The sequence below is a fragment of the Stigmatopora nigra genome, unplaced genomic scaffold (genome assembly GCF_051989575.1).
Source record: "Stigmatopora nigra isolate UIUO_SnigA unplaced genomic scaffold, RoL_Snig_1.1 HiC_scaffold_24, whole genome shotgun sequence".
NCBI classification, from domain to species: domain Eukaryota; kingdom Metazoa; phylum Chordata; class Actinopteri; order Syngnathiformes; family Syngnathidae; genus Stigmatopora; species Stigmatopora nigra.
This window is the reverse complement of record NW_027551603.1, coordinates 1793659-1806577: the sequence shown is the minus strand read 5'-3', so window position 1 is coordinate 1806577 and position 12919 is coordinate 1793659. Positions and strand designations below refer to the sequence as shown.

Here is a 12919-nt window from a genome sequence, read left to right as displayed (position 1 = left end):
GTTTAAGTTATGTTACCCCGTTTATTAAATCAACCAACAAGAGCTACAGATCTGCCTCACCTTTCCAATTACTTCGGCGACTCTGCATCTGGGTTCAACTTACCCTACGATCGCGTCGCACTACGCGGCGAAATCGTAACAGCACGATCCAACCATTATGGACCCAGCGGAGCGCCACCCACGCTCGCGCCGACGCACTCGGCGACGCAAACCATCCACCTCGAAGACACCGGACTGCTTGGAATGTATAAGAAACCCCTCAGAATCGTTTAGGAATTTTGTAATGGACACACCGTGGTGCGGGGCTCTCAGGCACATCATTTCTAGAGATGAGCCACAGCTGGTAGAAGAGTTAGAGCCGCAGCGTACTCATACGCCCCACCACTGCTATGCACGTCGCCCTGGGAAGCCTTTACCGTTTCATCATGATGCCCAGGTGCGTACAACCACCAGAGAGCGCCCAAGTTATCTTATGCCTATGCCCAGAGGAATTGATTCACCATGGAGGGAGTCTGAAGATTCTGGTGAGGAGGACACCCGTTGAGGAAGTTCCCCACGGCCAGCAGCGTGGCCAGGATCTTCTTGAAGGTCCGGTTGCCGGCCAGCTGCTCCATGCCCAACTTCAGGTCAAACAGGGGCTCGGCGATCTCCTGCTCGAGTGCCTCATAGTTGAGTTTGAAAGACCACAGCTGCAGGCGGGGGGTCAAGGCGCTGACGGAAGCCAGGCCCGAGAGGAATTCCTCGGCCGTCCCCTGGGGAACGTCGGGATTGGCCGAGCGAGCCTCGCGGATCTTCTGCTTCTCCTCCTCTGTGGGCGTCATGCTCAGGATCTTCTCCACACCCTCCTTGTTGATGGCAAAGTCGTCAAAGTTGAGGATGGCGCTCTTGATGACGTGAACGGCGGGCAGGACCGTCATCCCGATGTTGATGGCGGTGCTCCGCTTGGAGTCCAGAACCAGGATCTCGGACTTTTTGCTCTCTGGCGCTTTCTTGGCCCATGGCGTCTCTTTGGCCCTGGACTCAAAGAGGTGCTCCAGCTTCCCCATGTCCACTTGGACCTTGTCCAGTGACGCCAAAAATAATCTAATCACGTAATTAGTGACAGCTGATAGTTATCGTGACGTCATGCCAGGAAAGGCAATCCAACCTCTCCTGACAAGAGCATCAAATAAAGACAATTTGTCGGTCTTTCGGGAACAGATTTTCTTGAAAAATAACCCTTTCGCTATGATTTCTAGAATTTTACTGACATAATGCAAGTGCATTCGCAGCTAGCCCTCAGAGATAAAATGAGTTGGATTTCCATCTCCAACAATACCAGCCGATATGTTATTTGAGGTTCTTGATCTGAATGAATTAAATGACCTCCGGTATGCAGTACAACTGTAGAGCAATTACTTTAAATTATGTTCATTCTTTTGTCCCCCGCCTGGTGCCCGTAGATAGCTGGGATAGGCCTTAGCACCCCCCGTGACCCTTGTGAGGATAAGCGGTTGAGAGAATGAATGAATGAAAGAATACTAAACAATGTCTTTCACATGACGATCATTTATACTAAACAATTACTATTAGTTTAAGCATGTGAAACTATGATAAAATATGATTTGGATTTTACAGCATGTTTTCGTAACCTGTTTTATGTTTATTTATATAAACAATAGACACCTTGTAAAGCATTGCTGTTGCTTCACATGTATTTCTTAGGGGCCTAACATTCAACCACATCTAAGCAGCAGTACTTGTAGACTTGCATTCTGTGAAGCGCAAAGTGTCCTTCTGTTCTAAAGAGACAGAACAGCAAGAAAAGGACTCTGTGCAACCTTCTTTACTCTGTAACAGCGGGATGATGCTTTTTGTGTAGAAAGGATGGAGTACAAAGTGTAAGCGAATGAGTGGAAAGTACTGCAGACAATGTATGACTGTTTTTTTCTATTTTTTTTCCGTGCAGTTGAGGAGTGTAGTTTGCAAGATCCAGCATGCCAGTACTATTGAATGCTGGGTATTTTGCTGAGCCTTCTTTAAAAATTACTTCTCTTATCATGTAAAAGTAGTGATATCTGAACAGACAGAAGAATAGTCAGTCATTTTCTTCTTAAAAAAATAAAAATAAAATACTTGTGGTTGCTAGAGTTATACAGTAAAAAAGAGGTGTGTGCATGTGGTGGTGGAGCAATATAATTTTAGTTTCAGTGAAATGAAAAATCTACAATAGTGTTCCAATAAATTGGTGGTTATTGAAGTGCTATACCAATTGAATGTAATTTCTGGTAAAATTCTGTAGCTCCAGTGTTTAACCATAAATCCTATGTGATTTTTTGTTTTACAGTATAAAATGTGAAAACACTTATAAATCCCATTTAAATTCAGTGAATTCATTTAGTTGTGCTGCCACTACAACATTGCACCCAATCAGTTAGTCTTTAATTGAATCTGATTACCAGTCGATTTGAATTGAATGACTTGACCCCGCTGACATATTTTCTCTAAAAGAATAATGGAGTTGCTTATTTGACTATTTAGTATTGTTATTTTGTTATCTTTTTGCTTTTAGTGCTTTTTTTAAACATCTACTACTTTACATTATAATTGCTTGATCTGAGGTAGTTGGGTTGTAAAGGTTTAAATCAAAATTCAAAGTACGGTAATACACATATATACACACGATGCAACAGATGTGCAGTCCATTTGCAGCGTCCAGAAGTAAAACATGTGAAAATTGAGTGTATAGAGTGCAAAAAGTCTTACTGCAATCAAGCTGACTTTACTCCTTTGTTATTATTGCTGACTCAAAGACAAATACCAATTTGGCCTGAAATGCACAAAAGTAAAACATAGCTGTATATATTCCTGCCTTTTCCCCCCTCTTTTATAACCTGAATATTCCAACTGACTTTGAATAATGTCAAATCCCAATTGATTTGGGTAGCAGGTGTAGAAGGTCGAATTAATACTTTAGCTCATGGGTGTCCATCTGCAAGAGCAGTACCGCTCACGGCCATACCACCCTGAAAAGGCCTGATCTCGTCCGATCTCGGAAGCCAAGCATGGTTCGGCCTGGTTAGTACCTGATTGGGAGACCGCTTGGGAATACCAGGTGCTGTGAGCATCATACCCCGCATCTTTTTCGACATTTCATGGGTGTCCATCTGCTAATGCAGTACCGCTCACGGCCATACCACCCTGAAAAGGCCCGATCTCGTCCGATCTTGGAAGCCAAGCATGGTTGGGCCTGGTTAGTACCTGGTTGGGAGACCGCCTGGGAATACCAGGTGCTGTGAGCATCATACCCCGCATCTTTTTCGACATTTCACGGGTGTCCATCTGCAAAAGCAGTACCGCTCACGGCCATACCACCCTGAAAAGGCCCGATCTCGTCCGATCTTGGAAGCCAAGCATGGTTGGGCCTGGTTAGTACCTGGTTGGGAGACCGCTTGGGAATACCAGGTGCTGTGAGCATCATACCCCGCATCTTTTTCGACATTTCATGGGTGTCCATCTGCAAAAGCAGTACCGCTCACGGCCATACCACCCTGAAAAGGCCCGATCTCGCCCGATCTCGGAAGCCAAGCATGGTTAGACTTGTTTAGTACCAGATTGGGAGACCGCTTGGGAATACCAGGTGCTGTGAGAACCATGCCCCGCATCTTTTTCGACATTTCATGGGTGTCCATCTGCTAATGCAGTACCGTACACGGCCATACCACCCTGAAAAGGCCCGATCTCGTCCGATCTCGGAAGCCAAGCATGGTTCGGCCTGGTTAGTACCTGATTGGGAGACCGCTTGGGAATACCAGGTGCTGTGAGCATCATACCCCGCATCTTTTTCGACATTTCATGGGTGTCCATCTGCAAGAGCAGTACCGCTCACGGCCATACCACCCTGAAAAGGCCCGATCTCGCCCGATCTCGGAAGCCAAGCATGGTTAGACTTGTTTAGTACCAGATTGGGAGACCGCTTGGGAATACCAGGTGCAGTGAGCATCATACCCCGCATCTTTTTCGACATTTCATGGGTGTCCATCTGCAGGAGCAGTACCGCTCACGGCCATACCACCCTGAAAAGGCCCGATCTCGTTCGATCTCGGAAACCAAGCATGGTACGGCCTGGTTAGTACCTGATTGGGAGACCGCTTGGGAATACCAGGTGCTGTGAGCATCATACCCCGCATCTTTTTCGACATTTCATGGGTGATCTATCTGAAATCCAGATCAAATTCTGGATTTCAGATAGATCAGTTGTCATCATGCACCTTTTACCAAGACTGGACCTATAGTAGGACTTAGATGGAGAGCTATCTTAAAAAGAACATGTCCTCATTACTTGGGGGAGAAACAAAGGATCCAAAATCACTCAGAGCTGTCAGGAGTGGTTGGATTGCCTTTCCTGGCATGACGTCACGATAACTATCAGCTGTCACTAATTACGTGATTAGATTATTTTTGGTATTTAAGCATTATGATTTTCTGTGGACGCGGTTGGATCGACTGGTTAAGTTCTGGTTTCGTTTCCTGTTAATCCTCGTAGTAATTGCTGTTTCCATTGACGCCACGCCGCATGTTCAGTTCGTTTGTAATGAGTGGTCAAGCCAAGTTGTTTAAGTTATGTTACCCCGTTTATTAAATCAACCAACAAGAGCTACAGATCTGCCTCACCTTTCCAATTACTTCGGCGACTCTGCATCTGGGTTCAACTTACCCTACGATCGCGTCGCACTACGCGGCGAAATCGTAACAGCACGATCCAACCATTATGGACCCAGCGGAGCGCCACCCACGCTCGCGCCGACGCACTCGGCGACGCAAACCATCCACCTCGAAGACACCGGACTGCTTGGAATGTATAAGAAACCCCTCAGAATCGTTTAGGAATTTTGTAATGGACACACCGTGGTGCGGGGCTCTCAGGCACATCATTTCTAGAGATGAGCCACAGCTGGTAGAAGAGTTAGAGCCGCAGCGTACTCATACGCCCCACCACTGCTATGCACGTCGCCCTGGGAAGCCTTTACCGTTTCATCATGATGCCCAGGTGCGTACAACCACCAGAGAGCGCCCAAGTTATCTTATGCCTATGCCCAGAGGAATTGATTCACCATGGAGGGAGCCTGAAGATTCTGGTGAGGAGGACACCCGTTGAGGAAGTTCCCCACGGCCAGCAGCGTGGCCAGGATCTTCTTGAAGGTCCGGTTGCCGGCCAGCTGCTCCATGCCCAACTTCAGGTCAAACAGGGGCTCGGCGATCTCCTGCTCGAGTGCCTCATAGTTGAGTTTGAAAGACCACAGCTGCAGGCGGGGGGTCAAGGCGCTGACGGAAGCCAGGCCCGAGAGGAATTCCTCGGCCGTCCCCAGGGGAACGTCGGGATTGGCCGAGCGAGCCTCGCGGATCTTCTGCTTCTCCTCCTCTGTGGGCGTCATGCTCAGGATCTTCTCCACACCCTCCTTGTTGATGGCAAAGTCGTCAAAGTTGAGGATGGCGCTCTTGATGACGTGAACGGCGGGCAGGACCGTCATCCCGATGTTGATGGCGGTGCTCCGCTTGGAGTCCAGAACCAGGATCTCGGACTTTTTGCTCTCTGGCGCTTTCTTGGCCCATGGCGTCTCTTTGGCCCTGGACTCAAAGAGGTGCTCCAGCTTCCCCATGTCCACTTGGACCTTGTCCAGTGACGCCAAAAATAATCTAATCACGTAATTAGTGACAGCTGATAGTTATCGTGACGTCATGCCAGGAAAGGCAATCCAACCACTCCTGACAAGAGCATCAAATAAAGACAATTTGTCGGTCTTTCGGGAACAGATGTTCTTGAAAAATAACCCTTTCGCTATGATTTCTAGAATTTTACTGACATAATGCAAGTGCATTCGCAGCTAGCCCTCAGAGATAAAATGAGTTGGATTTCCATCTCCAACAATACCAGCCGATATGTTATTTGAGGTTCTTGATCTGAATGAATTAAATGACCTCCGGTATGCAGTACAACTGTAGAGCAATTACTTTAAATTATGTTCATTCTTTTGTCCCCCGCCTGGTGCCCGTAGATAGCTGGGATAGGCCTTAGCACCCCCCGTGACCCTTGTGAGGATAAGCGGTTGAGAGAATGAATGAATGAAAGAATACTAAACAATGTCTTTCACATGACGATCATTTATACTAAACAATTACTATTAGTTTAAGCATGTGAAACTATGATAAAATATGATTTGGATTTTACAGCATGTTTTCGTAACCTGTTTTATTTTTATTTATATAAACAATAGACACCTTGTAAAGCATTGCTGTTGCTTCACATGTATTTCTTAGGGGCCTAACATTCAACCACATCTAAGCAGCAGTACTTGTAGACTTGCATTCTGTGAAGCGCAAAGTGTCCTTCTGTTCTAAAGAGACAGAACAGCAAGAAAAGGACTCTGTGCAACCTTCTTTACTCTGTAACAGCGGGATGATGCTTTTTGTGTAGAAAGGATGGAGTACAAAGTGTAAGCGAATGAGTGGAAAGTACTGCAGACAATGTATGACTGTTTTTTTCTATTTTTTTTCTGTGCAGTTGAGGAGTGTAGTTTGCAAGATCCAGCATGCCAGTACTATTGAATGCTGGGTATTTTGCTGAGCCTTCTTTAAAAATTACTTCTCTTATCATGTAAAAGTAGTGATATCTGAACAGACAGAAGAATAGTCAGTCATTTTCTTCTTAAAAAAATAAAAATAAAATACTTGTGGTTGCTAGAGTTATACAGTAAAAAAGGGGTGTGTGCATGTGGTGGTGGAGCAATATAATTTTAGTTTCAGTGAAATGAAAAATCTACAATAGTGATCCAATAAATTGGTGGTTATTGAAGTGCTATACCAATTGAATGTAATTTCTGGTAAAATTCTGTAGCTCCAGTGTTTAACCATAAATCCTATGTGATTTTTTGTTTTACAGTATAAAATGTGAAAACACTTATAAATCCCATTTAAATTCAGTGAATTCATTTAGTTGTGCTGCCACTACAACATTGCACCCAATCGGTTAGTCTTTAATTGAATCTGATTACCAGTCGATTTGAATTGAATGACTTGACCCCGCTGAGATATTTTCTCTAAAAGAATAATGGAGTTGCTTATTTGACTATTTAGTATTGTTATTTTGTTATCTTTTTGCATTTGGTGCTTTTTTTAAACATCTACTACTTTACATTATAATTGCTTGATCTGAGGCAGTTGGGTTGTAAAGGTTTAAATCAAAATTCAAAGTACGGTAATACACATATATACACACGATGCAACAGATGTGCAGTCCATTTGCAGTGTCCAGAAGTAAAACAACATGTGAAAATTGAGTGTATAGAGTGCAAAAAGTCTTACTGCAATCAAGCTGACTTTACTCCTTTGTTATTATTGCTGACTCAAAGACAAATACCAATTTGGCCTGAAATGCACAAAAGTAAAACATAGCTGTATATATTCCTGCCTTTTCCCCCCTCTTTTATAACCTGAATATTCCAACTGACTTTGAATAATGTCAAATCCCAATTGATTTGGGTAGCAGGTGTAGAAGGTCGAATAAATACTTTAGCTCATGGGTGTCCATCTGCAAGAGCAGTACCGCTCACGGCCATACCACCCTGAAAAGGCCTGATCTCGTCCGATCTCGGAAGCCAAGCATAGTTCGGCCTGGTTAGTACCTGATTGGGAGACCGCTTGGGAATACCAGGTGCTGTGAGCATCATACCCCGCGTCTTTTTCGACATTTCATGGGTGTCCATCTGCTAGTGCAGTACCGCTCACGGCCATACCACCCTGAAAAGGCCCGATCTCGTCCGATCTTGGAAGCCAAGCATGGTTGGGCCTGGTTAGTACCTAGTTGGGAGACCGCTTGGGAATACCAGGTGCTGTGAGCATCATACCCCGCATCTTTTTCGACATTTCATGGGTGTCCATCTGCAAAAGCAGTACCGCTCACGGCCATACCACCCTGAAAAGGCCCGATCTCGTCCGATCTCGGAAGCCAAGCATTGTTCGGCCTGTTTAGTACCTGATTGGGAGACCACTTGGGAATACCAGGTGCTGTGAGCATCAGACCCCGCATCTTTTTCGACATTTCATGGGTGTCCATCTGCAAGAGCCGTACCGCTCACGGCCATACCACCCTGATAAGGCCCGATCTCGCCCGATCTCGTCCGATCTCGGCAGCCAAGCATGGTTCGGCCTGGTTAGTACCTGATTGGGAGACCCCTTGGGAATACCAGGTGCTGTGAGCATCATACCCCGCATCTTTTTCGACATTTCATGGGTGTCCATCTGCAAGAACAGTACCGCTCACGGCCATACCACCCTGAAAAGGCCCGATCTCGTCCGATCTCGGAAGCCAAGCATGGTTCGGCCTGGTTAGTACCTGATTGGGAGACCGCTTGGGAATACCAGGTGCTGTGAGCATCATACCCCGCATCTTTTTCGACATTTCATGGGTGTCCATCTGCAAGAGCAGTATCGCTCACGGCCATACCACCCTGAAAAGGCCCGATCTCGTCCGATCTCGAAAGCCAAGCATGTTCGGCCTGGTTAGTACCTGATTGGGAGACCGCTTGGGAATACCAGGTGCTGTGAGCATCATACCCCGCATCTTTTTCGACATTTCATGGGTGTCCATCTGCAAGAGCAGTACCGCTCACGGCCATACCACCCTGAAAAGGCCCGATCTCGTCCGATCTAGGAAGCCAAGCATAGTTCGGCCTGGTTAGTACCTGATTGGGAGACCGCTTGGGAATACCAGGTGCTGTGAGCATCATACCCCGCATCTTTTTCGACATTTCATGGGTGTCCATCTGCAAGAGCAGTACCGTTCACGGCCATACCACCCTGAAAAGGCCCGATCTCGCCCGATCTCGTCCGATCTCGGAAGCCAAGCATGGTTCGGCCTGGTTAGTACCTGATTGGGAGACCGCTTGGGAATACCAGGTGCTGTGAGCATCATACCCCGCATCTTTTTCGACATTTCGTGGGTGTCTGTTGGGTTTGTTCTGTTTTACTATTATAATAGTTATATTAATTCATTTCTTTATTAAATCATTCTCTTTCTTTTCTCTGTATTAATTCATTACTTTGTTAAATCATTCTCTTTCTGTTTTTCAAAAGTGTTGAGGTCACACCAAGTCATCTTTAACCTGGACAGCCTGTTCCAGGATGGTTATACAAACAATCCACCCAATCTGGGTCCTTGAGATTTGGTGGGCCCTTGGTGACGAGGACAGGGCTATTCGGACAATAACAAGAATATTGTTATCGTTATGTAACCGTACACTTCGGGTTTTTCTGTATGTAACGATTATATGATTATGATTATATTATATGATTCTTAGGTCAAGGAGGTTGTATAATTACTCTAATCTACATGTTGTTAGGTCTAGTCCCTGTTTTTGTTATTAGTAAAATACTTTGATTGTTATTGTAGTCCCAGATGTTGTTTTTACTCATACGTGATGGAATGATCAACAACTCTGTAACTTGTGACCATAAGAATGGGACGAAAACGTCTATTCGAGGAGACGTTCGGAAGTTGTAAGGTGACACTTGCTGTAACGCTCCCCTCCGGAGGCTTTTATCTGTTGTATCCATTTCTATTTAATTAAATGTCAATAATTGAATAAGATGTCTTCCTGCAGTTATTGATAATTACGGACGAAGGTAATTATTAATGAACCTGACAGTGTTCATCTGCAAGAGCAGTACCGCTCACGGCCATACCACCCTGATAAGGCCCGATCTCGCCCGATCTCGTCCGACCTCGGCAGCCAAGCATGGTTCGGCCTGGTTAGTACCTGATTGGGAGACCGCTTGGGAATACCAGGTGCTGTGAGCATCATACCCCGCATCTTTTTCGACATTTCATGGGTGTCCATCTGCAAGAGCAGTACCGTTCACCGCCATACCACCCTGAAAAGGCCCGATCTCGCCCGATCTCGTCCGACCTCGGCAGCCAAGCATGGTTCGGCCTGGTTAGTACCTGATTGGGAGACCGCTTGGGAATACCAGGTGCTGTGAGCATCATACCCCGCATCTTTTTCGACATTTCATGGGTGTCCATCTGCAAGAGCAGTACCGCTCACGGCCATACCACCCTGAAAAGGCCCGATCTCGCCCGATCTCGTCCGATCTCGGCAGCCAAGCATGGTTCGGCCTGGTTAGTACCTGATTGGGAGACCGCTTGGGAATACCAGGTGCTGTGAGCATCATACCCCGCATCTTTTTCGACATTTCATGGGTGTCCATCTGCAAGAGCAGTACCGCTCACGGCCATACAACCCTGATAAGGCCCGATCTCGCCCGATCTCGTCCGATCTCGGCAGCAAAGCATTGTTCGGCCTGGTTAGTACCTGATTGGGAGACCGCTTGGGAATATCAGGTGCTGTGAGCATCATACCCTGCATTTTTTTCGACATTTCATGGGTGTCCATCTGCAAGAGCAGTACCGCTCACGGCCATACCACCCTGAAAAGGCCCGATCTCGCCCGATCTCGTCCGAACTCGGCAGCCAAGCATGGTTTGGCCTGGTTAGTACCTAATTGGGAGACCGCTTGAGAATACCAGGTGCTGTGAGCATCATACCCCGCATCTTTTTCGACATTTCATGGGTGTCCATCTGCAAGAGCAGTACCGCTCACGGCCATACCACCCTGATAAGGCCCGATCTCGCCCGATCTCGTCCGATCTCGGCAGCCAAGCAGGGTTCAGCCTGTTTAGTACCTGATTGGGAGACCTCTTGGGAATACCAGGTGCTGTGAGCATCTTGCCCCGCATCTTTTTCGACATTTCATGGGTGTCCATCTGCAAGAGCAGTACCGCTCACGGCCATACCACCCTGAAAAGGCCCAATCTCCTCCGATCTCGGAAGCCAAGCATGGTTCGGCCTGGTTAGTACCTGATTGGGAGACCGCTTGGGAATACCAGGTGCTGTGAGCATCATACCCCGCATCTTTTTCGACATTTCATGGGTGTCCATCTGCAAAAGCACTACCGCTCACGGCCATACCACCCTGAAAAGGCCCGATCTCGCCCGATCTAGGAAGCCAAGCATGGTTTGGCCTGGTTAGTACCTGATTGGGAGACCGCTTGGGAATACCAGGTGCTGTGAGCATCATACCCCGCATCTTTTTCGACATTTCATGGGTGTCCATCTGCTAGTGCAGTACCGCTCACGGCCATACCACCCTGAAAAGGCCCGATCTCGTCCGATCTCGGAAGCCAAGCATGGATCGGCCTGTTTAGTACCTAATTGGGAGACCGCTTGTGAATACCAGGTGCTGTGAGCATCATACCCCGCATCTTTTTCGACATTTCATGGGTGTCCATCTGCTAGTGCAGTACCGCTCACGGCCATACCACCCTGAAAAGGCCCGATCTCGTCCGATCTCGCCCGATCTCGGCAGCCAAGCATGATTCGGCCTGTTTAGTACCTGATTGGGAGACCGCTTGGGAATACCAGGTGCTGTGAGCATCATACCCCGCATCTTTTTCGACATTTCATGGGTGTCCATCTGAAAGAGCAGTACCGCTCACGGCCATACCACCCTGAAAAGGCCCGATCTCGTCCGATCTCGGAAGCCAAGCATGGTTCGGCCTGGTTAGTACCTGATTGGGAGACCGCTTGGGAATACCAGGTGCTGTGAGCATCTTGCCCCGCATCTTTTTCGACATTTCATGGGTGTCCATCTGCTAGTGCAGTACCGCTCACGGCCATACCACCCTGAAAAGGCCCGATCTCGTCTGATCTCGGAAGCCAAGCATGGTTCGGCCTGTTTAGTACCTGATTGGGAGACCGCTTGGGAATACCAGGTGCTGTGAGCATCATACCCCGCATCTTTTTCGACATTTCATAAGTGTCCATCTGCAAGAGCAGTACCGCTCACGGTCATACCACCCTGATAAGGCCCGATCTCGCCCGATCTCGTACGATCTCGGCAGCCAAGCATTGTTCGGCCTGGTTAGTACCTGATTGGGAGACCGCTTGGGAATACCAGGTGCTGTGAGCATCATACCCCGCATCTTTTTCGACATTTCATGGGTGTCCATCTGCTAGTGCAGTACCGCTCACGGCCATACCACCCTGAAAAGGCCCGATCTCGTCCGATCTCGGAAGCCAAGCATAGTTCGGCCTGTTTAGTACCTGATTGGGAGACCGCTTGGGAATACCAGGTGCTGTGAGCATCATACCCCGCATCTTTTTCGACATTTCATGGGTGTCCATCTGCTAGTGCAGTACCGCTCACGGCCATACCACCCTGAAAAGGCCCGATCTCGTCCGATCTCTCCAGCCAAGCATGGTTCGGCCTGGTTAGTACCTGATTGGGAGACCGCTTGGGAATACCAGGTGCTGTGAGCATCATACCCCGCATCTTTTTCGACATTTCATGGGTGTCCATCTGCAAGAGCAGTACTGCCCACGGCCATACCACCCTGAAAAGGCCCGATCTCGTCCGATCTCGGAAGCCAAGCATGGTTCGGCCTGTTTAGTACCTGATTGGGAGACCGCTTGGGAATACCAGGTGCTGTGAGCATCATACCCCGCATCTTTTTCGACATTTCATGGGTGTCCATCTGCAAGAGCAGTAACGCTCACGGCCATACCACCCTGAAAAGGCCCGATCTCGTCCGATCTCGTCCGATCTCGGCAGCCAAGCATGGTTCGGCCTGGTTAGTACCTGATTGGGAGACCGCTTGGGAATACCAGGTGCTGTGAGCATCTTGCCCCGCATCTTTTTCGACATTTCATGGGTGTCCATCTGCAAAAGCACTACCGCTCACGGCCATACCACCCTGAAAAGGCCCGATCTCGTCCGATCTCGGAAGCCAAGCATTGTTCGGCCTGTTTAGTACCTGATTGGGAGACCGCTTGGGAATACCAGGTGCTGTGAGCATCTTGCCCCGCATCTTTTTCGACATTTCA

At 47.7% G+C, this 12919-nt stretch overlaps 3 non-coding genes and 30 pseudogenes across 3 annotated transcripts; all 33 read left to right on the top strand.

Moving 5' to 3' along the window:
• The first annotated feature begins 2987 nt into the window (after window positions 1-2987).
• Window positions 2988-3106, top strand: LOC144187804 (5S ribosomal RNA; annotated as a pseudogene).
• A 56-nt stretch (window positions 3107-3162) lies between these two features.
• On the top strand, window positions 3163-3281 carry LOC144185802 (5S ribosomal RNA). The gene has a single exon (XR_013324811.1). It is a non-coding gene; the product is annotated as a 5S ribosomal RNA (ribosomal RNA).
• Window positions 3282-3337: 56 nt separating this feature from the next.
• LOC144182938 (5S ribosomal RNA) lies at window positions 3338-3456 on the top strand. Its single transcript, XR_013324748.1, has one exon. It is a non-coding gene; the product is annotated as a 5S ribosomal RNA (ribosomal RNA).
• Window positions 3457-3512: 56 nt separating this feature from the next.
• LOC144183481 (5S ribosomal RNA) lies at window positions 3513-3631 on the top strand (annotated as a pseudogene).
• Window positions 3632-3687: 56 nt separating this feature from the next.
• On the top strand, window positions 3688-3806 carry LOC144189321 (5S ribosomal RNA; annotated as a pseudogene).
• A 56-nt stretch (window positions 3807-3862) lies between these two features.
• LOC144183897 (5S ribosomal RNA) lies at window positions 3863-3981 on the top strand (annotated as a pseudogene).
• Window positions 3982-4037: 56 nt separating this feature from the next.
• On the top strand, window positions 4038-4156 carry LOC144183296 (5S ribosomal RNA; annotated as a pseudogene).
• Window positions 4157-7583: 3427 nt separating this feature from the next.
• Window positions 7584-7702, top strand: LOC144190234 (5S ribosomal RNA; annotated as a pseudogene).
• A 56-nt stretch (window positions 7703-7758) lies between these two features.
• Window positions 7759-7877, top strand: LOC144187265 (5S ribosomal RNA). Its single transcript, XR_013324840.1, has one exon. It is a non-coding gene; the product is annotated as a 5S ribosomal RNA (ribosomal RNA).
• Window positions 7878-7933: 56 nt separating this feature from the next.
• LOC144190255 (5S ribosomal RNA) lies at window positions 7934-8052 on the top strand (annotated as a pseudogene).
• Window positions 8053-8108: 56 nt separating this feature from the next.
• Window positions 8109-8237, top strand: LOC144182717 (5S ribosomal RNA; annotated as a pseudogene).
• Window positions 8238-8293: 56 nt separating this feature from the next.
• Window positions 8294-8412, top strand: LOC144190859 (5S ribosomal RNA; annotated as a pseudogene).
• A 56-nt stretch (window positions 8413-8468) lies between these two features.
• On the top strand, window positions 8469-8586 carry LOC144182597 (5S ribosomal RNA; annotated as a pseudogene).
• Window positions 8587-8642: 56 nt separating this feature from the next.
• LOC144182332 (5S ribosomal RNA) lies at window positions 8643-8761 on the top strand (annotated as a pseudogene).
• A 56-nt stretch (window positions 8762-8817) lies between these two features.
• LOC144181801 (5S ribosomal RNA) lies at window positions 8818-8946 on the top strand (annotated as a pseudogene).
• Window positions 8947-9706: 760 nt separating this feature from the next.
• On the top strand, window positions 9707-9835 carry LOC144183620 (5S ribosomal RNA; annotated as a pseudogene).
• Window positions 9836-9891: 56 nt separating this feature from the next.
• On the top strand, window positions 9892-10020 carry LOC144186334 (5S ribosomal RNA; annotated as a pseudogene).
• Window positions 10021-10076: 56 nt separating this feature from the next.
• Window positions 10077-10205, top strand: LOC144181927 (5S ribosomal RNA; annotated as a pseudogene).
• A 56-nt stretch (window positions 10206-10261) lies between these two features.
• On the top strand, window positions 10262-10390 carry LOC144185798 (5S ribosomal RNA; annotated as a pseudogene).
• A 56-nt stretch (window positions 10391-10446) lies between these two features.
• On the top strand, window positions 10447-10575 carry LOC144183280 (5S ribosomal RNA; annotated as a pseudogene).
• Window positions 10576-10631: 56 nt separating this feature from the next.
• On the top strand, window positions 10632-10760 carry LOC144184554 (5S ribosomal RNA; annotated as a pseudogene).
• Window positions 10761-10816: 56 nt separating this feature from the next.
• LOC144191033 (5S ribosomal RNA) lies at window positions 10817-10935 on the top strand (annotated as a pseudogene).
• A 56-nt stretch (window positions 10936-10991) lies between these two features.
• Window positions 10992-11110, top strand: LOC144181837 (5S ribosomal RNA; annotated as a pseudogene).
• Window positions 11111-11166: 56 nt separating this feature from the next.
• LOC144191666 (5S ribosomal RNA) lies at window positions 11167-11285 on the top strand (annotated as a pseudogene).
• Window positions 11286-11341: 56 nt separating this feature from the next.
• LOC144186650 (5S ribosomal RNA) lies at window positions 11342-11470 on the top strand (annotated as a pseudogene).
• Window positions 11471-11526: 56 nt separating this feature from the next.
• Window positions 11527-11645, top strand: LOC144190846 (5S ribosomal RNA; annotated as a pseudogene).
• Window positions 11646-11701: 56 nt separating this feature from the next.
• Window positions 11702-11820, top strand: LOC144188144 (5S ribosomal RNA; annotated as a pseudogene).
• Window positions 11821-11876: 56 nt separating this feature from the next.
• Window positions 11877-12005, top strand: LOC144186551 (5S ribosomal RNA; annotated as a pseudogene).
• Window positions 12006-12061: 56 nt separating this feature from the next.
• LOC144190141 (5S ribosomal RNA) lies at window positions 12062-12180 on the top strand (annotated as a pseudogene).
• A 56-nt stretch (window positions 12181-12236) lies between these two features.
• On the top strand, window positions 12237-12355 carry LOC144183314 (5S ribosomal RNA; annotated as a pseudogene).
• Window positions 12356-12411: 56 nt separating this feature from the next.
• Window positions 12412-12530, top strand: LOC144190005 (5S ribosomal RNA; annotated as a pseudogene).
• Window positions 12531-12586: 56 nt separating this feature from the next.
• LOC144182934 (5S ribosomal RNA) lies at window positions 12587-12715 on the top strand (annotated as a pseudogene).
• A 56-nt stretch (window positions 12716-12771) lies between these two features.
• LOC144190468 (5S ribosomal RNA) lies at window positions 12772-12890 on the top strand (annotated as a pseudogene).
• Window positions 12891-12919: the final 29 nt, after the last annotated feature.